The sequence below is a fragment of the Cryptomeria japonica genome, chromosome 6 (genome assembly GCF_030272615.1).
Source record: "Cryptomeria japonica chromosome 6, Sugi_1.0, whole genome shotgun sequence".
In the NCBI taxonomy this organism is placed as follows: domain Eukaryota; kingdom Viridiplantae; phylum Streptophyta; class Pinopsida; order Cupressales; family Cupressaceae; genus Cryptomeria; species Cryptomeria japonica.
In genome coordinates this window covers 413,202,924-413,212,604 of record NC_081410.1, presented here as the reverse complement: position 1 = coordinate 413,212,604, position 9,681 = coordinate 413,202,924, and positions in this window count along the sequence as shown.

Below are 9,681 nucleotides of genomic sequence, written 5' to 3'. Positions count from 1 at the left end.
TTTTAATTATGGAATATGGGTGATATTTTTGGGTATTGTTGTGAATGCATGGTCTGTATATTCATTCCTTCTTTTGGGTTTGGTTGTTCTACAAATGTTTATGGATTGTATCTTATTGTTTTGGAGATTGAATCTCTCTGTTTGAGGTTTCATTGTGCATTTTAGGATCTGGGTAAGTTTGTGCTTCCCGTGTGCATCCCGATCTAGCATTGTTGTAAGGGAGACTCACATAATCTCTCATCCCCATTATTGTTTTATGTAATTCTTATTGAATTAAGTCGTCTAGTATCTTATGTGAAGGTTTTATGCAACTATTTGAGTGGTATTGATCTTTTAAGAGTTCTGGGAGTAGTCTTGACTCCATGGTTGTGTAAGTTTTTTGGTAAGATCTTTTGCCTTGATTTATATTATTTCAAATTGTTTTCACCTCTTCAAAGGTATTTTCTGGGCATCATTGTTGGTTTCAATATTTAGTTATTTTTCTATGATTTTTAATTAGAAATCGTATTTCTGGCTTTTCTGTGCTTTTTTCTATGTCTTTTGTATTGCGACAGGAGCTTGGGAACTTCCTGTAACAAATTTAAGTCTTCTATATTTGTGACAAGATCTTGGGAACTTCTTGTCGCAAATATGAGTCTGTTGTATGTGCGATAGGAGCTTGGGAACTTCATGTCGCTATTTTGTGTTTTTCTCAGTTTGCTTGCTTGTGATTCTGGATCTATCCTTGTACCAAAGGCATTTTTGAGGGCTTTCTGATGATTTCTAGTGTTGGATGGATTGGTTTTGATGTCCTCTTATGATTTCCTTTATGTTTTGATATCATTTATGCTTGTTGTTATTGAATAATCTCTCTTTCATGTTGACGCGCCATGCTAGAGAGGTGCTAGTATTATTGTTCTTGAACCAACAACTGAGTAGGCCTTGTTGTGGTTTTATTTATTGTTTCATGATATATTTGATGGCCTTATGGTGGCCCTTGATGTATTATTATTCCAAAAGGCTCATTTTGCTTGAAATTTTGTTGTGGCCATTTGTATGTTCTTGCTCATGAGTAAAGGTTATTGGCGGCATGATGATTGATTATGATTTCAGATTTGCATATGGATTTAGAGTCTCTTGTTGTTATTTATTGTTGGGTACATGTTAGGGGAAGTGGGATTTCTTGTGATAGTTGGGGTCATGAGAGATAGACTTGCATGAGGTTCCTTGTAAGGATGCATGAAGTCTAGACCGTTGGGAGCACATTGGATATTTACCATGTTTTGTAAACAAGTGATAAAATAATAATGAACTCATGGGATGGGTAGTTAGATTCATTAATCAAGATAATTAATTGATTTGATCCACATGACTTGATCCTAGGGAGGATGTTTTAGGTTAAGCATGAGAAGGTCATTGCGATGGCGAGTCAATCTCCCTTGATCTCTCATAGGTTGAGATGGCTCCACATGTCCATCAGGCTAGTACCTTGTGTTATTGTATATGTTATGAGGATGACATGTGATGACACTCCACCCCTACTCATGTCCCCTTGTTTATTTGTAATTATGCCTTGTTGTTTTTATAAGCCTCTGGGAGTTTCTTATTGTGATTTCTTATGATTGGTTCATGCTTGAGATTCCTTGTTATGTTTTGTCTCTTTGGTTGTTAAGTGTCAGCTTAGGTCTAGAGTGTGCATTGGGACCTTGTGTCATCTCCTAGCATGGGGGGTCGTTCCTTTGGTTCCACATGGTTGGGTGGTTGGTGGTGTTCTACCATTAGGATGTTCTCATTGGATTCATATGTGTGGATGTGGATTCTTCTTTATTGCAGCTTATGGTTGATTATTGTAGAGGATGAATATAATTAATATCATGGGTTATGTAATGTAATCATAATGTAGAAGTTGTAGATGAGACTATTTAATTAGGAGAGCTATACTATTGTTGAAAGGTTCATGTAATTATATAGTAGATGATGTTTAGGAAATGGGCCTAAATTTGTAAGATGGATATTGTGATGTATTGAAACCTAATTATCTTTGAAATGGAATGCAATTCAAGTTAATAGATCATGTTAATAGATATGTTGTAGATTATGTTGTAATGGTTCATAAAAGGGATTCATGAGTTTTGATATCAAAATCATATAATAGGAAATTATGTTCTTGTTTAAGATAGAAAAGAATGGGAAATCTAATATGGTAGTTAAGATGATAAGGTAAATGTAGCTATGTAACTTGCATTTACTGGAGATAAGTATTAGGACTCGTAGTATGATGAAATCTTTAAATGTTGTAATGGATTGTAATAATTACGTTGTATGTAGGATTGTTGTAGTGTAGGGCTTGTAGTTGATAAATGATATTGTGAATATGATAATGGCATTAATATTTATGGATGTGTTAGAAAGAAACAAGGGACCATGTATAGAATTTAAGATGTTTGGTAAAGAAGGACTTGATGATTATTGCATTATGCACTTAGGAATCATGTAAAAGAAAATTATGTCTATGCATTATCATTGGTTCATAAAATAGATAATGTTAATAGAAAACAATTAAGGGTTTTAGGCACATTTAGATTTGGTGCATAAAATGAACATAAGAAAAAAGGGATTGGTCTTGCATTGAAAAGAGTAGCATATCATATTAGATAGCTAAGTATGTAGGTTGCATACCATGAAGGATAGATAATGTTAATAGAAAATAATTAAGGGTTTTAGGCACATTTAGATTTGGTGCATAAAATGAACATAAGAAAAAAAGGATTGGTCTTGCATTGAAAAGAGTAGCATATCATATTAGATAACTAAGTATGTAGGTTGCATACCATGAAGGATAGAAGTAATTGAATTGCATGTGCTTAGTTAATTAATAAGAAATGCTAAGTGTGTTGCATTTGTCCATGAATAATAATTAAGGATGTTAAGAGTCATAATGGAAATGGTTAGATTATTATTACTTATGATGGTAGTAAGTAGTGACGTTGAGATACCCTAGGGAGATGGTATTAATGATTTGTTATGTTTAATTCTGTTTGCGTAATTAGTTTAGGTGACATGTTCAAGTTCATAATGATCATGAGTTAATTGATGTTAAATTATATTGCATAGATGATGTTATGTGTTGAATTAGATGTTACTCTAAAAAAAAATTAAATTATCTCCTTTATTATGTTAGTTTGCTTTATTTTCTATAAATTATTTTGGCGGGCATTATATATATATATATATAAGTACAATACTATGTCACATTTTAGGCCAACTTATCAGCAAAAATGAAAATAAGTTTTTCTTACTAAAAATAAATTTTAGTCAAACATATGGTCTATATAGATTCATTATAGGTAAGTTATATTTGGACCACAACTTTTCCAATTGGAAGTGTCTACTAAATGTATATTTTATATCGCTTTGGGTCTAATTACCAAAAAAATATTTTTTTTGAAAAAACTCGATGTTTCAACAACTCCTACTCTTATAAAAAAAAAATTGAAATGTAAAAATACCCTTTTATAGATCTACAAGTGAATATTCCAAAATATCTCTCTCTTAATATTTTAAATATTTTAAATAATTTATACTATTTTTTATTGAAAGTATGTCATCGACATTTAAATATAAGATTGATTATCTTGACAAGAAAAAATACTAAAATTTATTTAAATTTCTTTAAAAAATATGATGCACTAGATAAAAGAGTTTATGTAAAGATGATATAATTCTTTTCTAATTTGGATAAATAATGAATAAAAAAGGTGGCGGCAAATGGAAAGAGTTATATTTCAATACACAACTTTTCAAATTTATTGAAAAATATATATTTATAAAAAATAGTAAAAAACTATCCATGCACTAAAGTTTCAAGTTATCAATTTACAAAAAAAAAATTGAAGAATAAAAGGTAAAAATTACAAAATAAAGTGTGGCGGCTTGTGTAACTTCAATTTCAAGATTTTATCAGCACCTAAATTATAGTGTTTACTTTATACAAAACTATATTCAAATAATTTTTTAAATTTTATAAAAATTAGAAACATAAAATACACAAAAGAGTATACATTTTATTAGTTTACATCATTTCAAAATTTGAAACATATATTTCACTTTCTATTGATTCAAGTCAAAAAGTTGAATCAACATTGACCATTTCCTTTATAAAATTGTGACACAACTTTGTACTTTCACACACACACACACACACACACACACACACACACACACACACACACGTGTGTGTGTGTGTGTGTGTGTATCTGTGTGCAAGACTTCAGGATGTCATTTACAATATTTCTCCCACAAAGTAATTATTTGAATGCATATATATGTGTGTGTGTGTGTGTGTGTATACACACACACACACACATTGTTGGTATTGAGTTGTCATTGATGTCAACTGGTATAGAAGGGCTACCGGTATAAGAGATGTATAAGCAGCATTGTCATGGATGCATAAAGGATATGATATCTTTGATATCACCTTGTGTTGAAAAACACCAGTAAGGAAAAGATGTCAACTGGTAAGAGTTGTGTTAACAGTGAGTAGTTGCCAAGTGGCAAGCTTATGACCAGTGTACAAGCAAGGTGAGTGAGGTGCTTGAGTTGTTGTTTATGATGAAGAGGTAGAATGTTACCTTAATCACATCAACACGAGAGGAGAAGAACGTACAAATCACCGGTATGTTGTGTGGATGCAAAATAGCGAGACTCCCACCTGATGAGGATGTATTCACCATGTGAAGAGATGACTGATAGTGAATGTGCCCACACCAGATCACATGTACCTATTTGAAGACATGTTGCACAAACAGGGAAGCCACATGAGTGCATTGCAGGATGCAGATGACAAGGATTCACTACCACCGGTAAGTGGTGCTTATCTCCTATTATGCATGGAATGCATCATAGTCCCTCGAGAAATGACAAGAGGTAAAGGCAGGTGTTTGAAGTTTCACATCGGATCTACCGATGAATCAAAGGAATGCCTCAAGTGCATGAAATCAAGGATATGCACTGGACTGACAGAGAAGGCATGTTGAGCTGTCGAGACAAATGAAGTGTGATGGGTTTGTCACTTTGACAAATCATTTGAGATATGGTTTGGGTTAATGATGAAGAAGGAAAGGTTGAGCAACTGCAGACAAAGGACAATGGTCAGATTGAAGATGGAGTCAGTTGAAGGTTGATGACATTGTGTCATCAAGTTGTTTACCGGTAAGTATGTCCACTGGTAATGTTGACAAAGTGCAAATGCAGAAGGCTCCCATTTGATGAGGGTGATTATGATGGTAGGTTGGCATATGTGCTAACTAGTTTTGGTGCTTTACTGGAAGAGAAGCAGAGTGCAAGTTTGAAGGAAGACCGATTAGGGTATAACCAGCAGGGTCTGTGAACCAATAGATGAACCCGGTTGTGTAGTTGGTCGGTGATCTTGTCTGGACTGATATAGAAGACTTAGCAAAGGTGAATACTGATAAAGGGGCCACATGGAGGTGAAGTGGCATGCATGCACAAGTTGGTGTGATGTGTCAGTGAGGTTGTTGGCGACTGGTCCAACATTTATGACAACTATGAGGCTCAAGGAAGAAAAGAAGAGGATTGTGGCTCAAGATGAATGAAACAATAGAGATCTAGAGAAGACTAATCTTGCAAATCAAAGAGGGTGAAGGAAACCTCATCACACATGTGATTGATCAAACAAAAGGCTAAAAAACATGCTACAAATAGCTAAAGAGAGAAGACATGTTTTGCAGGGTAGATAGATGGGCAATGCTTATTGATTGAGTGTTGAATATCAATCAAGGACATGATATCATATTGGATTTGATATCTCACGATGATCAGAGATCAGATCAAATGTAGATTCAGTGCATGGTGGAGACCCTAACCATGCCAATGTTCAAACTCACATCTTGGTAGGAAAATCTGGCTATAAGTATGCAAGCCAAAGATATTGTTGTAGCTATTGAATGTGAGAGTGTTGATGTCATAGAAGAGAGAAAATCAATCAAGTGCCCATCGAGAATCAGAGGAGAGACTGAGTGTGAGAGAGAATCAGGTTGAAAGGTTCAACCGGCAATAGTGAGGCAACCAGTAGTCTACAAATGAGTCTGTGAGAGAAGTATACCGGTGGTGACTAAACCGGAAGAGAAGAGCCATAGTAGATTGCAGAGAAGGGAAGATGAGAACCGAAAGGTTTCAGATGGTAGACATCTAACTAAGTTATTAAGACCGGTGGTGGAGAGAAATGATGTAGTAGAGTAGTTGAGAGAAGAGAGAACTGACAGATCAATGCAAAATGAGCAGAGAGTAAGGTTGTAGTAGTGTGAGGGTTAGCAGAGAACCGACAGTGAACTGGATAGAAGATCCAGTAGAAAGATTTGAAGAAGAGCTACAAAATCCATTTGTAACAAGAAGATAACTTTGGTATCAAAATATGATTTTGTATTCACTGAGTTATAGCTTGATGCAGGGGTTGTATCTCCTTGGGCTAGTGCCCTAAATCAGGGGTTGGTGCTCCTTGGGTTGGTGCCCTAAACATTGTAATCAAAGATTTATTGTGAGACTGTATTGGACTATTAGACTCTAGTAGCATTTCTAAGTGAGGTTTTTCCCATCTTGGGTTTTCCTCATATATGTTGGTGTTATGTGATGTCTCCTTTGTGTGTGATTGCATTTGTGTTGGTCTCCCCTCTAACCGGTAAGTCAGCATTGAGTTAGATCTAATAACTGGTATGCTCACATAGGATAGTTAAAGGGAAAAGTTTGAGAACCATTGATTCACCCCCTCTTAGTGGTATATTATGTCTAACATATATATGTATGTATATGTGTGTGTGTGTGACTTCAGGATGTCATTTACAATATTTCCCCCACAAAACAATCATTCGAATGCATATCCAAAAAACTCATTTGACTCAATATTTTGCAAATTTCAAATCTGTAAACAACCCATCATAATAGCAAACCCAAAACCCTTAGATCTACAATAAAACAACTTAAAAAATCCTCATATCTTTCTATGTCTTTCATTTTTTCATGCATTTCATAGATTCAACTTTAACACATGATTTTTTCAACCTAAGCTTATAACACCATAGCCATGGCTCTGATACCAAATGAAAGGAAACTTTCAATCATACATATGACAATTTCTACATAACCCAAATGAGAAATAAAATAAATAAAAACTTAGAATCCATATGCAAATAATATCCAACATACCCATCAAAGATGACACAAGATATACCCTAAGAAAGTCCTCATGAGGGAAAAACCCAACCTCCAAAAGCATCTATCATCCATGTAATATTATTAATGTAACATTACAATACACCATGAAAGCCTTTGAACCACAAGCCACCTACAAGCACTTCATGTGAACAATCAAGTAACCACACATCTCACGCCATGCTTCTAACCTACACAAATGCTAACCTAGCCAAATTGCTTTTCTTAAGAAGCTACATTGTGATTGCTTTTATAGAGTAAAGCTCCCACAAAACCATGTGCTAAAACTATGGGCTAACTAACCCCATTGACCCCACATCTAATATTGGGTACTTTATTAATTTACTTTCCTTAGTGTTAAATAAATATAATATAATATATCCCAATGTTACAATACAACTCATCAAGTGGCCTCAAGAATATTCCAAAGGAATCCCTACATGTTGCACGTCCATGTACAACTCACATAATAAATTAATATTAAAATTAAAAAAATTATTATGCAAGGTGTACAACACCTAATTTTCCAACAAAATATCATATTTAATTCCTATTTGTGATGACATAATTGTATCCTATATATTAGAAAATATTGTAATACCCATTAGTATTATTACAACAACATTTATAAAATCCTTCAAAAATTGAATTTAGTAATGGATACAAATGTGTAAATAGTTTCTAAACATTTTTCAAGAAATATTTCATATATATTTGTTGTCCTAACATAATAGTTTCAAAACACTTTCACAGAGTGAGTCATTTATATAAATTGGTAACAACTCTCCACTGTCAATATTGTAAAGAATAGTTTGAACATTGATTGTCAAATTAGAATTCATGACATAAAAGGTAAGAATCCCATAGTGTTCTTGTAACAACCTAAATGGTAACATGAATGGATGCACCTTGACTCTAATGTAGTACTTGAAATTTAAAAAACTAAGCAACCATTCTTTATTTGGGTCCATGTGATTACTGCAGAGTTATTTACATTAGTCCTTGGGATTCATTTTTAGGTTTTTTTTTTTTCGTAAGGTTTGTGGCCCACACCTCTTTCATTTTGAATTATTATCTTATTTTGGAGATATTTTAATTGCACAAAATAATAAAGTCTACCTAAAAGGTGTCACTTGGTAGTCCAACAAAGTTTAGGAGAGTTCATAGATCAACTCTTAGAGGTGCATGCAACTGCCACTTGTCAATTCCACACATTTTCAATTCAAGGATATCATGTTTTTGGAGACTTCACTGAAAGGTGCCATGTGGTGATGTTGTGGGATTTTAAGAAGGTTAAACCAAAAAAAATTGTGAAAAGCTTGTTGCTATGCTATTGGTTAACAACCATTGTGAAAAGTGGCTAAATAATGACATGTGTTAAAAGAAAAGGTTTACTCATGAAGTGAAGCTCTCTAAGTCCAAGGTTGTTGCAACTAAAAAGTGATGGACACCACAGGTGACATTTCTGTTTGAGCACATGAGGAGCTAATAATGATACTTGGATTGTTAGCAAAGAGAGTTGCAATAGCCACCATGATGATGGATACACATGGTCATTATGTGGGGGTTTTTATGTGTTATTGAATGATTATTGTTAAGGAGTTCCTGGTTTTATTTAAGCCCATGGGCACTCTGTATTAAGAGTTCGTCAGATTTTATTAAACTCGTTGAAAACTCAATTATTTTTCTCAGGCTTTAATTATAATTCATAAATGAATGAAGAAAAACATATTAGATTGTGCCCAGTTCACCTCTCATATGTGTTTTATCTCTATTAATGAATGAGTTTATATTCTATATTACAAGTGAGTATAATAATTTGTCTATATTTCTAACCCTTATGATATCAATATGACTATATAGTCTATTAAATCATGTGTTTTCACACTCCTTTGGTTGCCTGTAATTTTTTTATTTGATGATGTATCATGTCAATTTGATTAGTTGAAATTTTAAATTAGCATTATTCTAAAGTATCTAAGTGATGCAAAGCATCTATCACAAACCATAAAACCTTCATTTAAGAGTATTACTAACCCAAAACTAATACAAGACCTTAAACTTGAATCAAGAGGCATATAAAAAGATCAACCACTCTTCTCAACTCCAAACCAATTTCAAAGGTTATATTCCATCCCTACAGACTTTCATTCAATATTTCAGATCATAAGATTCACCATAACATGATAGAACAAATTCTTTATTGCCATGGAATACCCTAGTCCAGGGTTTCATCCTTTAAAAACTATTTTCACCAAAATAATCACAAATTATTCAATTTTTAACCAAATTAAGTCAAATAAAAAGCACTGTAAAGAGTATTAAAATAAATTTCCAACAAATATATCCTTTCTTCATTATGATTCCTCATGTTACCATACCAAATGCTGCAACCAGACTGTTGTTGCCTTCACTAGTTTGCTTTTCACCATGAACTGTAGCAAACAATCATCAATAAATTTTTAAATATTT